The sequence below is a fragment of the Dendrobates tinctorius genome, unplaced genomic scaffold (assembly GCF_039654945.1).
Source record: "Dendrobates tinctorius isolate UK_male_01 unplaced genomic scaffold, ASM3965494v1 ptg000060l, whole genome shotgun sequence".
NCBI classification, from domain to species: domain Eukaryota; kingdom Metazoa; phylum Chordata; class Amphibia; order Anura; family Dendrobatidae; genus Dendrobates; species Dendrobates tinctorius.
In genome coordinates this window covers 4,005,152-4,029,106 of record NW_027361728.1, presented here as the reverse complement: position 1 = coordinate 4,029,106, position 23,955 = coordinate 4,005,152, and the positions used below count along the sequence as shown (strand labels likewise).

Sequence of the window (23,955 nt, the reverse complement as noted above, 5' to 3'; positions counted from 1 at the left end):
TTCATTAACAGGTTGTAGGGATCTGTACTCAGCTGCTGTTGAGGTAGTGTTGCCAGTGGATTACTCATGATACTCTCCAAGCGTATGATAACAGAACTTGTTTATTCATTAACAATCAGGAACAATATATGATAAGCTTAATCAGGAGTAAATCATTTGTGTGTCTCTATCTGTGCCACATCTGCAGCAGGCTGCTTCTCTCATACACAGACACAGGTAAAAACAGGAAATACAGTCACATGTTATCCCTGTGTGAGCTTGTGGGAGTTTTTTTCTGTTCTAACTTTATAAACAGCATACAAATCTAGCAACTAAACAGTCATAGACAGGAATGGAGTTGTTGCATCAAACATATTCCAACACCTCCACTCAACAACTACTTATCCTGTTAGTCCCATTGTGGTTTTGAATCCCACAAACTTGGCTCTTGATAATGGCTTTGTCATACCATCTGCCATCATTTTGTCAGACTAGTAATAAACAAACTTGTGTACACCACGCTCCACTAAGTCACATAAGTGGTGATGTTTTACATCAATGTGCTTAATCCTTGCACAAATCTTCTCACTGTTGGCAAGTTTAATGCATCCTTGGTTGTCCTCATAGATAACTGTTGGTTGAGCTAATGGCTTGCCAAAATCTTTCAAAAGGTCTTTCAACCAAATTACTTTTTGACTTGCATAAGCAGCAGACATATATTCTGCTTCTGTACAACATAATGGAACTGACACTTGTTTTCTACTGGACCAACAAATTTAATATTGCAGTAACTTGAACAAGTAAGCACTTGCTGATTTCTGGTCACTAGAATCTCCAGCCAAATCTGTATCCACTAGTGTTGAGCGATACTACCCGATATTGAAAAATATCGGATCGGATTGGATCGGCCAATATCAAAAAAGTATCGGGTATCGCCAATTCGTCCCATTCAAGTCAATGGAACAGAATTATGGGAATTAAAAAAACCCTTTCTTTCCTTGTAGTTTAATTCTACATGAAGAAAAACAACTAAGAATAATGTAGAATGTATTGGGGGAGGTGGAGGTGACATTAAAGGCATAGAGGTTTAGCCCAATCAAATGGAATAGCAGGAATACATTTTTTTTTAAAGATGTTCGGAGTTACAAAGATATTGACTATGTTAACCTTTTGTATATTTTGTTAGATATGTATGTTTCACTACTTCCATGCTCTTCACCTTCTTTTTTACTTCTCCAACACTTTCTCCTTCATCATCCTCAGCAGCAGCATCTTTTTCATCAACTTCTTCTTCACCTTATTCATCTTCTTCTTCTTCACCTTCTTCCTATTATTCTTCTTTTTACATTCTTCATCTTCTTCCTATTATTCTTTTTTTGTACATTCTTCATATTCTTCTTATTCATCTTCTTCCTATTCTTCTTCTTCATCATATTCTTATTTGTGACAGGCATTCCTGTAGTTGTTGTCTATAAAAGTTTGAAGATTAAACCTTCCGTTCTGCCTGTCACAAAAGATTTACAACAGGATTTGTCCGCGTTCAGTTTGGCCTGCAGCAGCAGGCATTTTCCAGGGGCACCACGAGGAGGAATAGACTCACCCCCATACACTGCTTAGTCTTCTTCTGCTTATAATTTAGATAATATCATTTGCTCTGATTTTTAGTCTTATGCTTAATGTTTTTCTGCTTTTGGTTTTTCTGCTTCTTGCTCTTCTGTCTCTTGTTGTTCTGCATCTTGGTGGTTGTCTTCATGTTCTTTGTCCTCTTGGTCATCTTCTTCGGGGTCATCTTTTTGGTCTTCTTCGGTGTGGTCTTCAGGGCTGTCATCTTCAGGGTCATCGTCAGGGAGATCCAGAGTGAGAACCAAAAACCATTTCCACAAGCGTGTACTTTGAAAAGTAGCAGAAGGTACAAGAACACTGAGGAACTGCCGAGAACCAGCTGACGGTGCTGGAACCCGCATGGGTAGCAGAAGCTACAAGAGTCAATGGAACTACCGAGAACCAGCTGACGGTGTTGGTACCCAGAGTGGCAGCAGAAGGAACAAGAGCCAATGGCACAACCGTGGACCAGCTGACGGTGCTGGAACCCGGTTACTAAGCAGGAGGTACCTGTGCTACAAAGCACTACAAAGGACCAGCAGACGTTGCTGGAACTCGGATACCGAGAAGGAGGCACCTAGGCCAAAGGCACTGCTGAGAACCAGCTGACGGTGCTGGAACCTGGATTGGTAGCAGAAGCTACAAGAGTCAATGGAACTACCGAGAACCAGCTGACGGTGCTGGTACCCAGAGTGGCAGCAGAAGGAACAAGAGCCAATGGCACAACTGTGGACCAGCTGACGGTGCTGGAACCCGGTTACTAAGCAGGAGGTACCTGTGCTACAAAGCACTACCAAGGACCAGCAGACGTTGCTGGAACTCGGATACCGAGAAGGAGGCACCTAGGCCAAAGGCACTGCCGAGAACCAGCTGACGGTGCTGGAACCCGGATGGGTAGCAGAAGCTACAAGAGTCAATGGAACTACCGAGAACCAGCTGACGGTGCTGGTACCCAGAGTGGCAGCAGAAGGAACAAGAGCCAATGGCACAACCGTGGACCAGCTGACGGTGCTGGAACCCGGTTACTAAGCAGGAGGTACCTGTGTACAAAGCACTACCAAGGACCAGCAGACGTTGCTGGAACTCGGATACCGAGAAGGAGGCACCTAGGCCAAAGGCACTGCCGAGAACCAGCTGACGGTGCTGGAACCCGGATGGGTAGCAGAAGCTACAAGAGTCAATGGAACTACCGAGAACCAGCTGACGGTGCTGGTACCCAGAGTGGCAGCAGAAGGAACAAGAGCCAATGGCACAACCGTGGACCAGCTGACGGTGCTGGAACCCGGTTACTAAGCAGGAGGAACCTGTGCTACAAAGCACTACCAAGGACCAGCAGACGTTGCTGGAACTCGGATACCGAGAAGGAGGCACCTAGGCCAAAGGCACTGCCGAGAACCAGCTGACGGTGCTGGAACCCGGATGGGTAGCAGAAGCTACAAGAGTCAATGGAACTACCGAGAACCAGCTGATGGTGTTGGTACCCAGATTGGCAGCAGAAGGAACAAGAGCTAATGGCACAACCGTGGACCAGCTGACGGTGCTGGAACCCGGTTACTAAGCAGGAGGTACCTGTGCTACAAAGCACTACCAAGGACCAGCAGACGTTGCTGGAACTCGGATACCGAGAAGGAGGCACCTAGGCCAAAGGCACTGCCGAGAACCAGCTGACGGTGCTGGAACCTGGATGGGTAGCAGAAGCTACAAGAGTCAATGGAACTACCGAGAACCAGCTGACGGTGCTGGTACCCAGAGTGGCAGCAGAAGGAACAAGAGCCAATGGCACAACCGTGGACTAGCTGACGGTGCTTGAACCCGGTTACTAAGCAGGAGGAACCTGTGCTACAAAGCACTACCAAGGACCAGCAGACGTTGCTGGAACTCGGATACCGAGAAGGAGGCATCTAGGCCAAAGGCACTGCCGAGAACCAGCTGACGGAACTGGAACCCAGATGGCTAGCAGAAGCTACCCTTGAAAAACAACGTTGCAAGGCCTCAAGCCGGCTGCAGTTACCGAAACCCACAGTCCTACAGGGGGTGCTTGTCCTATTGGCACTACGGAACCAGCCTTTATTACCAGAACCCACAGCCCACATAGGAAGCACCTAAACTGCAGTCACCATAGACTCGGCTAACCCGACCGCAACACGACTGGACAACGTTTTGGTGGCAAAGTGACGTTGACACTACCCGGAAACAGCAGGCGTGCTGGAACCAGGTTGGGCAGGAGGGAGAACCCGTGCCAAAGACACTGCCGAGGACCAGCTGACGGTGTTGGAACCCGGATGGGTAGCAGAAGCTACCCCTGAAAAACAACGTTGCAAGGCCGCGAGCCGGCAGCAGTTACCGAAACCCACAGTCCTATAGGGGGTGCTTGTCCTATTGGCACTACGGAACCATCCTTTATTACCAGAACCCGCAGCCCACATAGGAAGCACCGAAGCTGCAGGCACCATAGACCCGGCTAACCCGATCGCAACACGACTGGACGTTTTGGTGGCAAAGTGACGTTGATACTACCCGGAAACAGCAGGCGTGCTGGAACCAGGTTGGGCAGGAGGGAGTACCCGTGCCAAAGACACTGCCGAGGACCAGCTGACGGTGCTGGTACCCGAATGGGTAGCAGAAGCTACCCCTGAAAAACAACGTTGCAAGGCCGCGAGCTGGCCGCAGTTACCAAAACCCTCAGTCCTACAGGGGATGCTTGTCCTATTGGCACTACGGAACTATCCTTTATTACCAGAACCCGCAGCCCACATAGGAAGCACCTAAGATGCAGGCAACATAGACTCGGCTAACCCGACCGCAACACGACTGGACGTTTTGGTGGCAAAGTGACGTTGATACTACCCGGAAACAACAGGTGTGCTGGAACCAGGTTGGGCAGGAGGGAGTACCCATGCCAAAGACACTGCCGAGGACCAGCTGACGGTGCTGGAACCCGAATGGGTAGCAGAAGCTACCCCTGAAAAACAACGTTGCAAGGCCGTGAGCTGGCCGCAGTTACCAAAACCCTCAGTCCTACAGGGGATGCTTGTCCTATTGGCACTACGGAACCATCCTTTATTACCAGAACCCGCAGCCCACATAGGGAGCACCTAAACTGCAGGCACCATAGAGTTGGCTAACCCGACCGCAACACGACTGGACAGCGTTTTGGTGGCAAAGTGACGTTGACAATCCTCGGAAACAGCAGGCATGCTGGAACCAGGCTGGGCAGGATGGAGTACCCGTGCCAAAGACACTTCTGAGCAGCAACTGGCGATGTTGGAGCCCAGGGTCAATCATGCAGCAGGCTGAGGCCTATTTGGAGCGAGTAGTAAATAAGATGTAGTGTGATTTTGGAGGCAGCAGGAGACTTTGTTGTCCACACAGCTGGGGAGCAGCTGGCGTTACTGAACCCCACACTGGAGCATGTGTTTTTCAATGTTCAGACGGCACTTCCGAGCAACAACTGGCTGTGTTGAAGCCCAGGATCAATCATGGAGCAGGCTGAGGCCTACTTGAAGCAAGTTTTATATCGGTTGTACACTACTACTGATTGTAACCGTGCTCCTCTTAAGCCTCTGGCTCTACTGTCTCTAGCTTTTCCCTTGGCCTCCAACCCCGCCAGTTGCTGCTCTGAAGTGGCGTCTGCACAATCCACACTTGTTCCTGGGTTACAGGGGCTCAGTCACGTCAGTTGATCCCCTGATGTGTATCCGGCAAGGTCTCCTGCTCTGTCCACATTCCCGCTACTAGTAATGGGAATGTGGACAGAGCAGGAGACATTGCCGGACACACATCTGGGGATCAACTGACGTGACTGAGCCCCAATAACACAGGAACAAGTGTGGATTGTGCAGACGCCACTTCAGAGCAGCAACTGGCGGGGTTGGAGGCCAGGGGAAATACTAGAGACAGTGGAGCCAGAGGCCTAAGTGGAGCACAGTTAAAAATCAGTAGTAGTGTGACTGTGTAGGCAGCAGGAGACTTTGTCATCCACACAGCAGGGGAGCAGCTGGTGTTACTGAACCCCACTGACACAGGAGCTAGTGTTTCTCTCTGTGCTGATGGCACTTGCAAGCAACAACTGGCTCTGTTGAAGCCCAGGATCAATCATGGAGCAGGCTGAGGCCTACTTGGAGCGAGAGGAGAGGGAAGATAAAAACCTTCCAAAACGACAATAAAGGTCAAAATATATAAAATTGCTTAATTGGACACAGGGCAAGGAACAATACAGATTTAAAATGATAGCTGATAGCTTGTCACAAAAAGGCACCGTAGTCTACACATGCTGCTTCAATATACCCATATAAGGGGGACAGAAAAATATCACCATCATTCCATATACAATGAAAGAACATAGCATACTCAATTGAACAGTGATAGCACATAGATACACTGAAGATAACCATGTAATACACAATGAGTACGTCCTACATACCAAGTATGTGCAAGTGCACGCAGGCAAGAGAAGAGATCCGGTGCCCTCCCCGACGCGCGTGTTCTTTCAATAAATAAATTTTATATATGTTGACCTTTATTGTCGTTTTGGAAGGTTTTTATCTTCCCTCTCCTCTCATGTCAGTTTGACAATTGGTCTGTGTACAGTCCACAGCACTGTGAATATTATGGGGTATTTTGTTGCTATATTGCCTTTATTATGATATATTCCCCATATAGCAGGTATGCTGGAGTATGCTACTTTTTTTCTTTATCTACTTGGAGCGAGTAGAAAATAAGATGTAGCGTGATTTTGGAGGCAGCAGGAGACTTTGTCGTCCACGCAGCAGGGGAACAGCTGACGTTACTGAACCCCAGTAACACAGGAGCTAGTGTGTTTTTCTCTGTGAAGACGGCACTTCTGAACACCAACTGGCATTGTTGGAGCCCAGGATCAAGCATGGAGCAGGCTGAGGCCTGATGGTTTTTGAATGTGGAGGCAGCAGGAGACTTTGTCGTCCATACAGCAGGGGAACAGCTGACGTTACTGAACCCCACTAACACAGGAGCTAGCGTGTTTTTCTCTGTGAAGACGGCACTTTTGAACACCAACTGGCGTTGTTGGAGCCCAGGATCAAGCATGGAGCAGGCAGAGGCCTGATGGTTTTTGAATGTGGAGGCAGCAGGAGACTTTGTCGTCCACAAAGCAGGGGAACAGCTGACGTTACTGAACCCCACTAACACAGGAGCTAGTGTGTTTTTCTCTGTGAAGAAGGCACTTCTGAACACCAACTGGCGGTGTTGGAGCCCAGGATCAAGAATGGAGAAGGCTGAGGCCTGATGGTTTTTGAATGTGGAGACAGCAGGAGACTTTGTCATCCACACAGCAGGGGAACAGCAGACGTTACTGAACCCCACTAACACAGGAGCTAGTGTTTTTCTCTGTGAAGAAGGCACTTCTGAACACCAACTGGCATTGTTGGAGCCCAGGATCAAGCATGGAGCAGGTTGAGGCCTGATGGTTTTTGAATGTGGAAGCAGCAGGAGACTTTGTCGTCCACACAGCAGGGGAACAGCTGATGTTACTGAACCCCACTAACACAGGAGCTAGTGTGTTTCTCTGCGAAGACGGCACTTCTGAACACCAACTGGCGTTGGAGCCCAGGATCAAGCATGGAGCAGGCTGAGGCCTGATGGTTTTTGAATGTGGAGGCAGCAGGAGACTTTGTCGTCCACACAGCAGGGGAACATCAGACGTTACTGAACCCCACTATCACAGGAGCTAGTGTTTTTCTCTGTGAAGACGATACTTCTGAACACCAACTGGCATTGTTGGAGCCCAGGATCAAGCATGGAGCAGGCAGAGGCCTGATGGTTTTTGAATGTGGAGGCAGCAGGAGACTTTGTCGTTCACACAGCAGGGGAACAGCTGACGTTACTGAACCCCACTAACACAGGAACTAGTGTGTTTTTCTCTGTGAAGACGGCATTTCTGAACACCAACTGGCGTTGTTGGAGCCCATGATCAAGCATGAAGCAGGCTGAGGCCTGATGGTTATTGAATGTGGAGGCAGCAGGAGACTTTGTCATGCACACAGCAGGGGAACAGCTGCTGTTACTGAACCTCATTAACACAGGAGCTAGTGTTTTTCTCTGTGAAGACAGCACTTCTGAACACCAACTTGCATTGTTGGAGCCCAGGATCAAGCATGGAGCAGGAAGAGGCCTGATAGTTTTTGAATGTGGAGGCAGCAGGAGACTTTGTCGTCCACACAGCAGGGGAACAGCTGACGTTACTGAACCCCACTAACACAGGAGCTAGTGTGTTTTTCTCTGTGAAGACGGCACTTCTGAACACCAACTGGCGGTGTTGGAGCCCAGGATCAAGCATGGAGCAGGCTGAGGCCTGATGGTTTTTGAATGTAGAGGCAGCAGGAGACTTTGTCATCCACACAGCAGGGGAACAGCAGACGTTACTGAACCCCACTAACACAGGAGCTAGTGTTTTTCTCTGTGAAGTTGGCACTTCTGAACACCAACTGGCATAGTTGGAGCCCAGGATCAAGCATGGAGCAGGCTGAGGCCTGATGGTTTTTGAATGTGGAGGCAGCAGGAGACTTTGTCGTCCACACAACAGGGGAACAGCTGATGTTACTGAACCCCACTAACACAGGAGCTAGTGTTTTTCTCTGTGAAGAAGGCACTTCTGAACACCAACTGGTGTTGTTGGAGCCCAGGATCAAGCATGGAGCAGGCAGAGGCCTGATGGTTTTTGAATGTGGAGGCAGCAGGAGACTTTGTCGTCCACACAGCAGGGGAACAGCAGACGTTACTGAACCCCACTATCACAGGAGCTAGTGTTTTTCTCTGTGAAGACGATACTTCTGAACACCAACTGGCATTGTTGGAGCCCAGGATCAAGCATGGAGCAGGCAGAGGCCTGATGGTTTTTGAATGTGGAGGCAGCAGGAGACTTTGTCGTTCACACAGCAAGGGAACAGCTGACGTTACTGAACCCCACTAACACAGGAGCTAGTGTGTTTTTCTCTGTGAAGACGGCACTTCTAAACACCAACTGGCGTTGTTGGAGCCCAGGATCAAGCATGGAGCAGGCTGAGGCCTGATGGTTTTTGAATGTGGAGGCAGCAGGAGACTTTGTCATCCACACAGCAGGGGAACAGCAGACGTTACTGAACCTCATTAACACAGGAGCTAGTGTTTTTCTCTGTGAAGACGGCACTTCTGAACACCAACTGGCGTTGTTGGAGCCCAGGATCAAGCATGGAGCAGGCAGAGGCCTGATGGTTTTTGAATGTGGAGGCAGCAGGAGACTTTGTCATCCACACAGCAGGGGAACAGCTGATGTTACTGAACCTCATTAACACAGGAGCTAGTGTTTTTCTCTGTGAAGACGGCACTTCTGAACACCAACTGGCATTGTGGGAGCCCATGATCAAGCATGGAGCAGGCTGAGGCCTGATGGTTATTGAATGTGGAGACAGCAGGAGACTTTGTCATCCACACAGCAGGGGAAAAGCTGATGTTACTCAACCTCATTAACACAGGAGCTAGTGTTTTTCTCTGTGAAGACGGCACTTCTGAACACCAACTGGCGTTGTTGGAGCCCAGGATCAAGCATGGAGCAGGCTGAGGCCTGATGGTTATTGAATGTGGAGGCAGCAGGAGACTTTGTCGTCCACACAGCAGGGGAACAGCTGACGTTACTGAACCCCACTAACACAGGAGCTAGTGTGTTTTTCTCTGTGAAGACGGCACTTCTGAACACCAACTGGCGGTGTTGGAGCCCAGGATCAAACATGGAGCAGGCTGAGGCCTGATGGTTTTTGAATGTAGAGGCAGCAGGAGACTTTGTCATCCACACAGCAGGGGAACAGTAGACGTTACTGAACCCCACTAACACAGGAGCTAGTGTTTTTCTCTGTGAAGTCGGCACTTCTGAACACCAACTGGCATTGTTAGAGCCCAGGATCAAGCATGGAGCAGGCTTAGGCCTGATGGTTTTTGAATGTGGAGGCAGCAGGAGACTTTGTCGTCCACACAACAGGGGAACAGCTGATGTTACTGAACCCCACTAACACAGGAGCTAGTGTTTTTCTCTGTGAAGAAGGCACTTCTGAACACCAACTGGTGTTGTTGGAGCCCAGGATCAAGCATGGAGCAGGCAGAGGCCTGATGGTTTTTGAATGTGGAAGCAGCAGGAGACTTTGTCGTCCACACAGCAGGGGAACAGCTGATGTTACTGAACCCCACTAAAACAGGAGCTAGTGTTTTTCTCTGCGAAGACGGCACTTCTGAACACAAACTGGCGTTGTTGGAGCCCAGAATCAAGCATGGAGCAGGCTGAGGCCTGATGGTTTTTGAATGTGGAGGCAGCAGGAGACTTTGTCATCCACACAGCAGGGGAACAGCAGACGTTACTGAAAACCCACTATCACAGGAGATAGTGTTTTTCTCTGTGAAGACGATACTTCTGAACACCAACTGGCATTGTTGGAGCCCAGGATCAAGCATGGAGCAGGCAGAGGCCTGATGGTTTTTGAATGTGGAGGCAGCAGGAGACTTTGTCGTTCACACAGCAAGGGAACAGCTGACGTTACTGAACCCCACTAACACAGGAGCTAGTGTTTTTCTCTGTGAAGAAGGCACTTCTGAACACCAACTGGTGTTGTTGGAGCCCAGGATCAAGCATGGAGCAGGCAGAGGCCTGATGGTTTTTGAATGTGGAAGCAGCAGGAGACTTTGTCGTCCACACAGCAGGGGAACAGCTGATGTTACTGAACCCCACTAAAACAGGAGCTAGTGTTTTTCTCTGCGAAGACGGCACTTCTGAACACAAACTGGCGTTGTTGGAGCCCAGAATCAAGCATGGAGCAGGCTGAGGCCTGATGGTTTTTGAATGTGGAGGCAGCAGGAGACTTTGTCATCCACACAGCAGGGGAACAGCAGACGTTACTGAAAACCCACTATCACAGGAGATAGTGTTTTTCTCTGTGAAGACGATACTTCTGAACACCAACTGGCATTGTTGGAGCCCAGGATCAAGCATGGAGCAGGCAGAGGCCTGATGGTTTTTGAATGTGGAGGCAGCAGGAGACTTTGTCGTTCACACAGCAAGGGAACAGCTGACGTTACTGAACCCCACTAACACAGGAGCTAGTGTGTTTTTCTCTGTGAAGACGGCACTTCTGAACACCAACTGGCGTTGTTGGAGCCCAGGATCAAGCATGGAGCAGGCTGAGGCCTGATGGTTTTTGAATGTGGAGGCAGCAGGAGACTTTGTCGTCCACACAGCAGGGGAACAGCAGACGTTACTGAACCCCACTATCACAGGAGCTAGCGTTTTTCTCTGTGAAGACGATACTTCTGAACACCAACTCGCATTGTTGGAGCCCAGGATCAAGCATGGAGCAGGCAGAGGCCTGATGGTTTTTGAATGTGGAGGCAGCAGGAGACTTTGTCGTTCACACAGCAAGGGAACAGCTGACGTTACTGAACCCCACTAACACAGGAGCTAGTGTGTTTTTCTCTGTGAAGACGGCACTTCTGAACACCAACTGGTGTTCTTGGAGCTCTGGATCAAGCATGGAGCAGGCTGAGGCCTGATGGTTTTTGAATGTGGAGGCAGCAGGAGACTTTGTCATCCACACAGCAGGGGAACAGCAGACGTTACTGAACCTCATTAACACAGGAGCTAGTGTGTTTCTCTGTGAAGACGGCACTTCTGAACACCAACTGGCGTTGTTGGAGCCCAGGATCAAGCATGGAGCAGGCAGAGGCCTGATGGTTTTTGAATGTGGAGGCAGCAGGAGACTTTGTTGTCCACACAGTAGGGGAACAGCAGACGTTACTGAACCCCACTAACACAGGAGCTAGCATGTTTTTCTCTGTGAAGACAGCACTTCTGAACACCAACTGGCGTTATTGGAGCCTAGGATCAAGCATGGAGCAGGCAGAGGCCTGATGGTTTTTGAATGTGCAGGCAGCAGGAGACTTTGTCGTCCACACAGCAGGGGAACAGCTGACGTTACTGAACCCCACTAACACAGGAGCTAGTGTGTTTTTCTCTGTGAAGACGGCACTTCTGAACACCAACTGGCGGTGTTGGAGCCCAGGATCAAGCATGGAGCAGGCTGAGGCCTGTTGGTTTTTGAATGTAGAGGCAGCAGGAGACTTTGTCGTCCACACAGCAGGGGAACAGCAGACGTTACTGAACCTCATTAACACAGGAGCTAGTGTTTTTCTCTGTGAAGACGGCACTTCTGAACACTAACTTGCGTTGTTGGAGCCCAGGATCAAGCATGGAGCAGGCAGAGGCCTGATAGTTTTTGAATGTGGAGGCAGCAGGAGACTGTTGTCTACACAGCAGGGGAACAGCTGACGTTACTGAACCCCAATAACACAGGAGCTAGCGTGTTTTTCTCTGTGAAGACGGCACTTCTGAGCACCAACTGGCTTTATTGGAGCCCAGGATCAAGCATGGAGCAGGCAGAGGCCTGATGGTTTTTGAATGTGGAGGCAGCAGGAGACTTTGTCGTCCACACAGCAGGGGAACAGCTGATGTTACTGAACCCCACTAACACAGGAGCTAGTGTTTTTCTCTGCGAAGACGGCACTTCTGAACAGAAACTGGCGTTGTTGGAGCCCAGAATCAAGCATGGAGCAGGCTGAGGCCTGATGGTTTTTGAATGTGGAGGCAGCAGGAGACTTTGTCGTCCACACAGCAGGGGAACAGCAGACGTTACTGAACCCCACTATCACAGGAGCTAGTGTTTTTCTCTGTGAAGACGATACTTCTGAACACCAACTGGCATTGTTGGAGCCCAGGATCAAGCATGGAGCAGGCAGAGGCCTGATGGTTTTTGAATGTGGAGGCAGCAGGAGACTTTGTCGTTCACACAGCAAGGGAACAGCTGACGTTACTGAACCCCACTAACACAGGAGCTAGTGTGTTTTTCTCTGTGAAGATGGCACTTCTGAACACCAACTGGCGTTGTTGGAGCCCAGGATCAAGCATGGAGCAGGCTGAGGCCTGATGGTTTTTGAATGTGGAGGCAGCAGGAGACTTTGTCGTTCACACAGCAAGGGAACAGCTGACGTTACTGAACCCCACTAACACAGGAGCTAGTGTGTTTTTCTCTGTGAAGATGGCACTTCTGAACACCAACTGGCGTTGTTGGAGCCCAGGATCAAGCATGGAGCAGGCTGAGGCCTGATGGTTTTTGAATGTGGAGGCAGCAGGAGACTTTGTCGTCCACACAGCAGGGGAACAGCAGACGTTACTGAACCCCACTATCACAGGAGCTAGTGTTTTTCTCTTTGAAGACGATACTTCTGAACACCAACTCGCATTGTTGGAGCCCAGGATCAAGCATGGAGCAGGCAGAGGCCTGATGGTTTTTGAATGTGGAGGCATCAGGAGACTTTGTCGTTCACACAGCAAGGGAACAGCTGACGTTACTGAACCCCACTAACACAGGAGCTAGTGTGTTTTTCTCTGTGAAGATGGCACTTCTGAACACCAACTGGCGTAGTTGGAGCCTAGGATCAAGCATGGAGCAGGCTGAGGCCTGATGGTTTTTGAATGTGGAGGCAGCAGGAGACTTTGTCATCCACACAGCAGGGGAACAGCAGACGTTACTGAACCTCATTAACACAGGAGCTAGTGTTTTTCTCTGTGAAGACGGCACTTCTGAACACCAACTGGCGTTGTTGGAGCCCAGGATCAAGCATGGAGCAGGCAGAGGCCTGATGGTTTTTGAATGTGGAGGCAGCAGGAGACTTTGTTGTCCACACAGTAGGGGAACAGCAGACGTTACTGAACCCCACTAACACAGGAGCTAGTGTATTTCTCTGTGAAGATGGCACTTCTGAACACTAACTGGCGTTGTTGGAGCCCAGGATCAAGCATGGAGCAGGCTGAGGCCTGATGGTTTTTTAATGTGGAGACAGCAGGAGACTTTGTCGTCCACACAGCAGGGGAACAGCAGACGTTACTGAACCCCACTAACACAGGAGCTAGTGTTTTTCTCTGTGCAGACAGCACTTCCGAGCGACAACTGGCTGTGTTGAAGCCCAGGATCAATCATGCAGCAGGCGGAGGCCAACTTGCAGCAAATTTGATATAGGTTGTAGACTACTACTGATTGTAACCGTGCTCCACTATGGCCTCTGACTCCACTGTCTCTAGTATTTCCCTTGGCCTCCATCCCTGCCAGTTGCTGCTCTGAAGTGGCATCTGCACAATCCATACTTGTTACTGTGTTACTGGGGCTCAGTCACGTCAGTTGATCCCCTGATGTGTGTCCTGCAAGGTCTCCTGCTCTGTCCACATTCCTACTACTAGTAATTGGAATGTGTACAGAGCAGGAGACTTTGCCGAACACACATCAGGGGATCAACTGATGTGACTGAGCCCCAGTAACACAGGAACAAGTGTGGATTGTGCAGGCGCCACTTCAGAGCAGCAACAGGCGAGGTTGGAGGCCAGGGGAAATACTAGAGACAGTGGCGCCAGAGGCCATAGTGGAGCACGGTGAAAAATCAGTAGTAGTTCGATTGTGGAGGGAGCAGGAGACTTTTCAGTCCACACAGCAGGGGAGCAGATGGCGTTACTGAACCCCACTAACACAGGAGCTAGTGATTTTCTCTGTGCAGACGGCACTTCTGAGCGAAAACTGGCTGTGTTGAAGCTCAGCAATTACAGTTCAGGTGGTAGAAACATGAACACAACAGGAGACCTGGATCCTGTTGCCAACCAATTATTTATTCTGGTAGAGGACTGGCAAATTCTGGCAAGAACCAGGCCTTGTTCATTTTCAGAAATTTAAGCCGGTCAATGTTATCGGAGGATAGTCGAGTCGACGGTCTGTTAGTACACCACCTGCGGCACTAAAGGCACGTTCCGATAATACACTGGCAGCAGGGCAAGCCAGCACCTCCAATGCATACTGGCTAAGCTCTGGCCATGTATCCAGCTTTGAGACCCAAAACTTGAAGGGGGAAGAGCCAACTGGGAGTACACTGACAGGGCAAGACATGTAGTCTGTCACCATCTGACGGAAACGTTGCCTCCTGCTGACTGGAGCCGTCTGTGATGGTGTAGACATTTGTGGCGGACACACAAAACTTTGCCACATTTGGGCCATAGTGGTCTTGCCTTGTGCTGAGGCGCTGCCTCTGCTCCCTCTTTGTGCCGAGCTTCCTCCACTGCCTCGAGGCACAAAGCTGCTTTGTAAAGCACTAGCAGCACTGCTGTCGGGTGGAATGGAGAACACGATGGACTGCACCAGTGTGTCATGGTACTCCTGCAGTTTACGCTCCCGGTTCAATGGTGATATGAGGCTTTGTAAGTTGTCCCGGTAGCGAGGATCTAGGAGGATGTACACCCAATAATCAGTCGTGTTGAGAATGTGGGCGATGCGGGGGTCGTTTCTCAGGCACTGCAGCATGAAATAAACCATGTGCTGCAGACTCCCAACTGCCAAAGAAACGCTGTCCCCTGCTTGAGTCGTCATCTCTGCCTGCTCTGCATCACCCCACCCTTGCTGTACATACTGACTAGAGCATTGTGTACCTCCCTCCTCTGGAGAGATGTCTTCCTCCTCCATTGAGTCCTCATCATCCTGCTCACAAAGTGTCCCCTGCCTAGGCCTTTGTGAGGAACCACCTAATGCAGACTGTCCAGAAGCAGATGGCATTTGTGACTCCTCATCCTCCACCTCTTCCAAAACCTCCTCCCTTAGTGCTTGCAGTGTTTTTTGAGCAGGCAGATAAGGGGGACAGTCATGCTGACTAGCGTATCATCTGCACTCGCCATCTGCGTGGAATCATCGAAGGCACGCAAAATGAGGCAGATGTCCTTCATAGAGGCCCACTCAGTGGTGCTGAAGTATGACCGGCGCACAGTGCGACTTGTTTGCGCCTGATGCAGCTGGTACTCCATGACTGCTGCCTGCTGCTCACACAACCGCTCCAACATACTGTATGTAATGTTGAATTCCACCTGGTGGGTAGGTCACATATGATGCGATGTTCCGGAAGGCGTAATCGGCGCTGCAGTGCAGCAAGGCGCGATCTTGCCGTGCTGGAACGCCGCAAGTGAGCGCACTCTATGCGGACCTTGTGCAGCAGTGCATCAAGATCCGGATAGTCCCTCAGAAAGCGCTGCACGACCAAGTTGAGCACATGTGCCAGACATGGGATGTGAGTGAGGTTGCCTAGGCCCAGAGCTGCCACCAGATTTTGGCCATTGTCACACACTACCAAGCCCGGCTGGAGATTCGCTGGCACAAACCACACGTCGCTCTCCTGCTTGATGGCATTCCAGAGCTCCTGCGCTGTGTGGCTTCGATTCCCCAAAGACATTAATTTGAGTACGGCCTGTTGATGTTTGGCCACGGCTGTGCTCATATCGGTCGTAACAGGCTCCTGCAGCGCTGTTTCTGAGGAACTTGAGGAGGAGTCAATGTGTAGAGACTGGATTCCTGCAATCCGTGGAGTTGGCAGAACACGTACAGCGCCACTCTCCATATCTGTACCCGGCTCCACAACATTGACCCAATAGGCAGTGAGGGAAAGGTATTGTCCCTGTCCATGGTTACTGGTCCACGCATCGGTGGTCAGGTGGACCTTGCTACTGATGGTGTTTAGTAGCGCATGTTTTATTTTTCCCCCACATGTTTTTACAGGGCAGGGACGGCTTGCCTGCTGAAATAAAAGCGGCTGGGCACGGTGTATTGTGGGACTGCCAATGCCATGAAGTTCCGGAAGGTGTCAGTCTCCACCAGCCTGAATGAGAGCATTTCAAGGGCCAGTAGTTTGGCAATGCCAGCATTCAGAGCCTGTGCTCAGGGATGGTTTGCCGAGTATGGCCGCCTTTTATCCCATGCCTGTGCTAACGATAGCTGTAGAGTGGCCTGGGAGTGTGAGGATGACTGGGAACGTGGTGCTGTGGGTGGAATGTCACTGGGTCTCCGGACAACAGTGCCAGAGGTTCTTCCTTGGCGATCCTGTGAGGAAGCCGAACCAGCTGTGTGTGAGCTGGAGGAAGAGGCCCCAACACGAGCTAAAGAGGTGGTAGGTGGTGCTGTACGTTGGCCTACGTCTTCAGTGTGTCTGTGTAACTCCAGCTCGTGCTTGGTCCGCACATGTTTCCACATATTTGTGGCATTGAGGTTGCTGACATTTTTCCCTCTTTTGACTTTCTGATGACACAGCTTGCATTTGACAAAGCAAATGTCTTCTGCAACTGTGTCAAAAAAGGACCACGCACTGCAAGTCTTGGGAGCCCCCGTTTTGGCTTTGGAAGAGGATTGCTGCTAATGGGTGCCAAAGTGGAGGCTACAGGCAACCAAGTCTGCCCCCTCTCTCTCCCTCCTGTTTTGGCCGTTCGGGGAATCTCTTCCTCAGAGCTGCTTCCACCACCTCCTTGCTCCTCACACCATGATGGGTCAAGGACCTCATCATCTACACTCCCCTCTTCAAACACCTGCTTCTCCTGGGTAGTTCCGCCAGCACCGTACACACCAGAAAGTGGCACCTGGGTCTCGTCATCATCTGATGCGTACTGAGGTGTGCTGACCATAGACACTGGCCCACCCGCCTCTTCAGATTCAGAGGGACGAAGAAGTTGCGCATCACTGCATACTCCCTCTTCTTCACATTCTTGAATGCTGCTTGGCTGTCCCCCTCCTTCCAAGCCAACAGATTCAGAGAACAGCAGTAGAGACTGTGATGGCTCCTGTCCAGGGCTCTCTGACTGCCTGGGCACTTTGGCAGGTGGTGAAGAGACAGATGGTTGCTCTTCAGTGCTCTGGCCCTGAAAGAACGTGGAAGTCATTGAAGTCGATGCGTTAGCTGCCATCCATTCGACAACGGCTTCAATTTGTTCCTCCCGCAGCAGTGGGTACGGCGAGGTCCTACAAAGCTGCGCATAAAGGACTGTTGCCTGCTAAAACTGGGGGATGCTGACTCACTGGTGCCCGCAGCAGGCACTGAATCCCCACGTCCCCTCCCTGCAGAATCCCCACGTCCTCTCCCTGCAGAATCCCCATGTCCTCTCCCTGCTGAAACTCCATGCCCACGCCCACATGCCTTACTCCATGCCTTCTTCATCTTGGTAGACTGATAAAGATAGGCAGAAAAGTATAAAGGGGGGGCCTAGTGTGCTTATTCTTGAACAGCTGGTAACAGGTATAAGAAACACTAATTTTATGAAGTGTGTGTGTGGACTACACTTTAATAGGAGCTAATGTGGCCTACACAACTGTCAAATGGAGTGTTTGGTGAACTTTATTTTGTTGGTTTTTTTTTTAAAAAACTAAAAGGATGTGACCAAAGATTTGAAAGCGATAGTATCACTAACTTTTTGGAGCTATTACAATGCAGGAAGGTAACCTACAATGCAAAAGATGAGGCTCCAAAAAATAGGGTAATACTAATCTGGCTGCAGCTGAAGAGCACAAGCCAGAAAAAAAGGCTCCTCTATCTACTCCTATATAGTGTTTGCAACCAACCAATGTAGATGGATACGGATGGATGCACACTAATAGGAGAATAAAAAATGAGCTGCAATAAAAGAAAAATATGTGTGAGGCAGTGACGCACGCTGAGCGGCCTACAACCAGACGTAGCTGCAGGACACACTACTCAGCGTGAGCTGCACTCACACACAGTCAGAGACCTCTCAGACAGCCGTGAACAGTGCAGATAAGTGGGCACTAGCACTGAAAGGCTGCAGAGAGGGTCCGCTGTCTACTCCTATAGTGTTTGCAACCACCGTATATGGATATGGATGGATGCACACCAATAGGAGAATAAAAAATGAGCTGCAATAAAAGAAAAATATGTGTGAGGCAGTGACGCACGGTGAGCGGCCTACAACCAGACGTAGCTGAAGGACACACTACTCAGCATGAGCTGCACTCACACACAGAGACCTCTCAGACAGCCGTGAACAGTGCAGCAAACTGGGCACTAGTACTGAAAGGCTGCAGAGAGGCTCCGCTGTCTACTCCTATAGTGTTTGCAACCAACGTATATGGATACGGATGGATGCACAGTGCACACTAATAGGAGAATGAAAAATGAGCAGCAAAAAAAGAAAAATATGTATGAGGCAGTGACACGCTGAGCGTCCTACAACCAGACGAGGCTGCAGGACACACTACTCAGCGTGAGCTGCACTCACACAGACCATGCAGACAGCTGTGAACACTGCTGCAAGGCAAAAGAAAGCTACAGTGGTGGATTATGTAGCCTAGGTAAAACACACTATGATTGTGACAATCGCTATCTCTAACTGTCCCTCACAGTCTTGAACAGCAGCCTGTCCCTAACTGAATTCACAGCAGAGTGAACCAGAAATGGCGGCTGCGGCGGCTTTTATAGTGCATCATGACATCATTTCAGCAGCCAATCACAGCCATGCCATTAGTTAACATGCCTACATGCCTAACAGGATGTGCCCACACTTCTGAGGATTGTCATTGGCTGAATCAAATTAAACTGGCTCATAGCATTATGGGAACTTCCGATTCCGGTATTCGATATGCTAAAAGTATCGGAACTCAGTATCGGAATTCCGATACAGTGAATATCGGCCGATACCCGATACTTGCGGTATCGGAATGCTCAACAATAGTATCCACATAACCTCTGAGAGTGAGAACGCCTGATGGAGGTAGCTTAAGATTTAGCCTTTGAGTTTCTTTAAGATATTGAAGAATTCTCTTAATTGCATTCCAGTCTCTTTGGCGTGGCTTGCTTACATGTCAGCAGAGAATTCTAACTGTGGCTGTAATATCCAGACGAGTTGTGGTTGCAATATACCGAAGCGCCCCCACTGCTTGTATGTATCTCTCATTGCTGAGTAGGAGATCTTCTTCTCCTTCCAACTTTAAGTAGGACGGGTCCATTGGTGTTGACGTACCTTTGGCTTCTGACATTCCAAACTGGTTTAGGAAGTTTTCTGACCATATAAGAAAGGCGCCTAGCTGTGATGCCTTTGTTTGGCCTTTCTGATCTTCTGACTGGGCGTTGACTTGGTTCTTCTGTGTCTTCCTTGGTGGCTTCAGAGCTTATCAACAGTTCAGGGTTTTCCTTTTTGGCGTCTGGGTTTGGTGATTGAGATTCTTGTTCTTGCTTCTTAGGTTGAATAATTGGTGTAACTTCAAGGAATTTGAGTGATACAGAGTTTTCATCAATCACTACATCTCTGCTGATTGTTACTGTGTTGGTCTCTGGGTGGAGGATTCTGTATCCCTTTTGAGTTTCACTATAGCCCACTAGGACTCCTTGCTTTGCATGTGATTCCCACTTGGAATGTTTTTCTTTGGAAACATAGACAAATGTTTTGCTTCCAAACATCCTGAGGTGCTTCAGGTTAGGCTTCTCGCAGTTCCATAGCTCATATGGAGTTTTATTTGTGGCTTCACCTGACACTCTATTTTGAAGATAGAATGACTGTGCCGGGCTGTGTGGGACTGTGCTGGCCTGTGCGAAGACTGTGCTGGGCTGTGAGGGACTGTGCTGGCCTGTGCAAAGACTGTGCCGGGCTGTGCGGGACTGTGCTGGGCTTTGCAGGTACTGTGCGGGGACTATGCCGGGCTGTGTGGGACTGTGCTGGACTGTGCTGGGCTGTGCGGGACTGTGCTGGGCTGTGCAGGTACTGTGCAGGGACTGTGCGGGGACTGTGCTGGACTGTGCAGGACTGTGCTGGGCTGTGTGGGACTGTGCTGGGCTGTGCGGGACTGTGCTGTGCTGTACAGGTACTGTGTGGGGACTGTGCTGGGCTGTGCGGTACTGTGCTGGGCTGTGCGGGACTGTGCTGGGCTGTGCAGGTACTGTGCGGGGACTGTGCGGGGACTGTGCTGGGCTTTGCGGGGACTGTGCCACGCTGTTCTGGGACTGTACGGAGACTGTGCTGAGCTGTGCGGGGACTGTGCTGCGCTGTGCGGGGACTGCGTGGGCTGTGCCAAATATTGTGAGGCGAGTAGTGAAATACTCACCAGGATTCGAGTAACACATTACTCGCCGAGTACCGAATCCTAACGAGTATACTTGCTCATCCATAATGATGGCTTCTCCCCAATACGTTGTAGGTAGATTTGCATCAAACAACATACTTCTTCCACTTTCACAAAGAGTACAGATCTTTCTCTCTGTAATGCCATTTTGTTCTGGGTTCTATGGAATGGTAGTCTGGAACATGTTTCTATTCTTTTTCAAAATGGTTTGCACCTTACCACTTGTATATTCGGTTCCATTATCTGCATGCAGGGCTTTTGGCATTCTTCCAAATTTGTTAAACATTACAGCAAGATATTCTTCAAGTTTCTGTGGAACTTCATCCTTACTATGTAGCAGGTAAGCGACTGTATATCTGGAGTAGTCATCAATAAATGTGAGAAAATATATCTTTTTGCTAGGAGATTGAACACTCATTGGACCACATACATCTGCATGTATCAGATCCAGTGGCTGTGCAGATCTAGTGGTGCTTATTTTAGGAAAGGATTTTCTGGACATTTTCCTTTTAAGACAGCTAGTGCACTTCATCATTTGACTACACTGGTTGATTTCAATACCATTTGAAAGTTGAGCTAGCTTCCTTACTGCTTCTGGGTCACTGTGCCCAAGACATCTGTGCCATACATGGTTACAGTTCTTATGTAGATTTTGTCTAGCACTGTACACTCTTTGCATTTTAGCTGACAAAGTTCATCTTGGATGATTTCCTTCTGCAAGAGTGTGACCCTTCTTTGAGATGATGCAGCTGTTACCTCTGAAAGTAACTTGCTTTCAAGTCTGGGAACATAAAGAACATCCTTTATTGGGATCTTTCTGCTTTGTGCTGAGGAAACTGAACATTGGAGGTAGCCATCTCCTACTCCTTCTGAAGTCATATAGTGACCGTTAGCTAAGATGACCTTTTCGGACTTGCTTTCATTAAGTTGAGTGAAGAAATCCTTGCTATTTGTCATATGGCTTCTTGCACCTGAATCTATACACCATATATGCTTTGCAGATGGGCTTGTACTGGCACTAAATTCAGCTTCAGCACATGCAGAATTTTCCTTTACAGCTGTTTTAACTGACTCATTCTGACTTAACTGACTTCAAGCTGACTCATTCTTGCTTTCCAAATTCTGCAGTCTGCTTTAAGGTAGCCAGGCTTTTTACAGACAAAACAATCACGAGTTTCTCTTAGATTGCTCTTATATTTAGGGAAATACTGTGTCTTTAATGCTGTTTCTGCTCTGGATTCATTACTGCTGCTTACATGTAGTGATGAGTGAACGTGGGCGCCACTACTCGTTACTCGCACGAGTATCACTGTACTCAGTGTACTCCAGTATTACTCAGCAGGAGCTCCAGTCTCTGCCCTGCAATTTTGGCGCTCTTTAGAGTGCCAATGAACATGCAGGGATTTTCTGCTATGCACTCTAATGCCGAAGCCATCTTTGTTGTGGTATTACAGTGATTGGCTATAAGAGACCAGACGCCGCCCTGCTTGACGCATTCAGCTCCAGATTCAGACAGTGTAGGGAGAGTGGCTGCTGAGATAGGGAGAGATTTGTGCTTTTATTAGTTAGTGTGGGCCTACCATTGTTCAATCCACAAATCCAGCTAAACCAACAGTCCTTTTAAGGGCTAATTAGGGGGTATATAGATTGCAGTGCTAGGTAGGCAGGGGAGTCTATGTGCTCATATCCACATCAGTTCAAGACATGCAGGCACTGTATGCAAGTGTATTGATCTGACTGCAAACTTCAAAAGGATCCATTACTGTTTGGTGCTGCCTATTGTATATATACCTAGCTGCAGGTATCCGTGACTAGGATTATTATTTTTTTTTGCACCTGAATTGTGCTAATTTTATTACAAAGCAATCCAGAGCTCCCTTTTTTTCTACATTTATTTTCTTGGTCACACTCCAGATTACAGCCAGGTCATTTTAATACAATAGCATGAAAATCTGGCAGTTTAAAACTGTTTTTTTTTTGTCCCAGGCATCAGATCTGAGCGTGCAGAAAATTCTGCTTTTATTATTTGTTACTGTAGTATTTTTTGGAGTGTCTTACAACATTTTGGCCACCATTTTGCTGACCAAAAAATCTTTAGGTGGCCAAAAAATATTTATCTACAGTTCTTATATTTATCACTCTGTTTTTACACCACACATCGCATATCATTGCGATAACTATTTTACAATTTTAGTACTCCAGCAATTTTTTTTAGTGTCATAGCCTAGTTATTGACACAATTTTGGTGGTACAAAAAAAATCCAGCCCACATATCATAACAGTGTTCTCTCTCCGTCAGATGCCAGATCTATCTGAGGTCTACAAAGTGTGGCATTTCGGCCAATATTCCACTGTTTTTGCTGTCTGTTACCCTAGGTGTATACACTATTTTGGGGGAAAAAAATTTAAAAAAACTCCAGGCACATATTGAACAGTCTGTTATCTCCATCAGACACCAGGTGTATCTGTGCTCTACAAATAGCTGCTTCTCAGGCCTACCTTGCCCTTTTTTTCTGTCTGCTACCCTAGGTCTAGTATACACTATTTTGGCCTAAAAATAAAGAACATACCAGCCTCATATTGAACAGTCTGGTATCTCAGTGGCACCTTACCTGGGACATGGGATACCACACCTCTGGGTGAGGTACAGTACCTCTGTGGAGACTGAACCCTCAGGGCACCACATTACCATAGCTCAAAACAGTTTTTGGGTATAAAAAATACAAAAAGATCAGCGACATATTGAACAGTCCGGTATCTCTGTGACACGCCACATGTATCTGAGGGCTACATAGTGTGCTTTGGAGGCTTCCATTCACCTTTATTTGCTGTGTATTACCCTAGCTGTAAACACTATTTAGGGCTAAAAATTTTAAAAATACTGCCCACATATTGAACAGTGTGGTATCACTGTCAGATGGCTGAGCTATTTGTGGCCTACAAATTGTGGCAATTCACACCTATGTTCCACTGTATTTGCTGTCTGTTACCCTAGTTCTGTGCAATATTTTGGGGTATAAACTAAAACAATACAGGCTACATAGAGTGACCAGTATTGTATCTGTTTCAGACTCCTATCTTTCGGTATGCAAAAAATTATGGCATATCAGAGAAACATTACCATTTTTTGCTGTGCCTTACCTTATTTTTAGACAGTCTTTTTGGGTAAAAAAAAAATTAAACAACTCCAGGGCACATATTGAACACTCTGTTATCTCCGAAGGATGCCAGGTGTATCTGTACTCTACAAATAGTTGCTTTTCAGGCCTACCTCGCCCTTTTTTTTGCTGTCTGCTTCCTTAGGTCTAGTATACACTATTTTGGCATACAAAATAAAAAAATACCAGCCTCATATTGAACAGTCTGGTATCTCAGTGGCACGCCTCATCTATCTGTGGGCTAGAAA

General features: G+C 48.6%; 1 protein-coding gene across 3 annotated transcripts in view; it reads left to right on the top strand.

Annotated features, from left to right (window-relative positions):
• Window positions 1-23,955, top strand: part of LOC141092474 (probable cation-transporting ATPase 13A4) — a 576,817-nt gene that overhangs the window by 367,793 nt on the left and 185,069 nt on the right. The window lies entirely within an intron of this gene.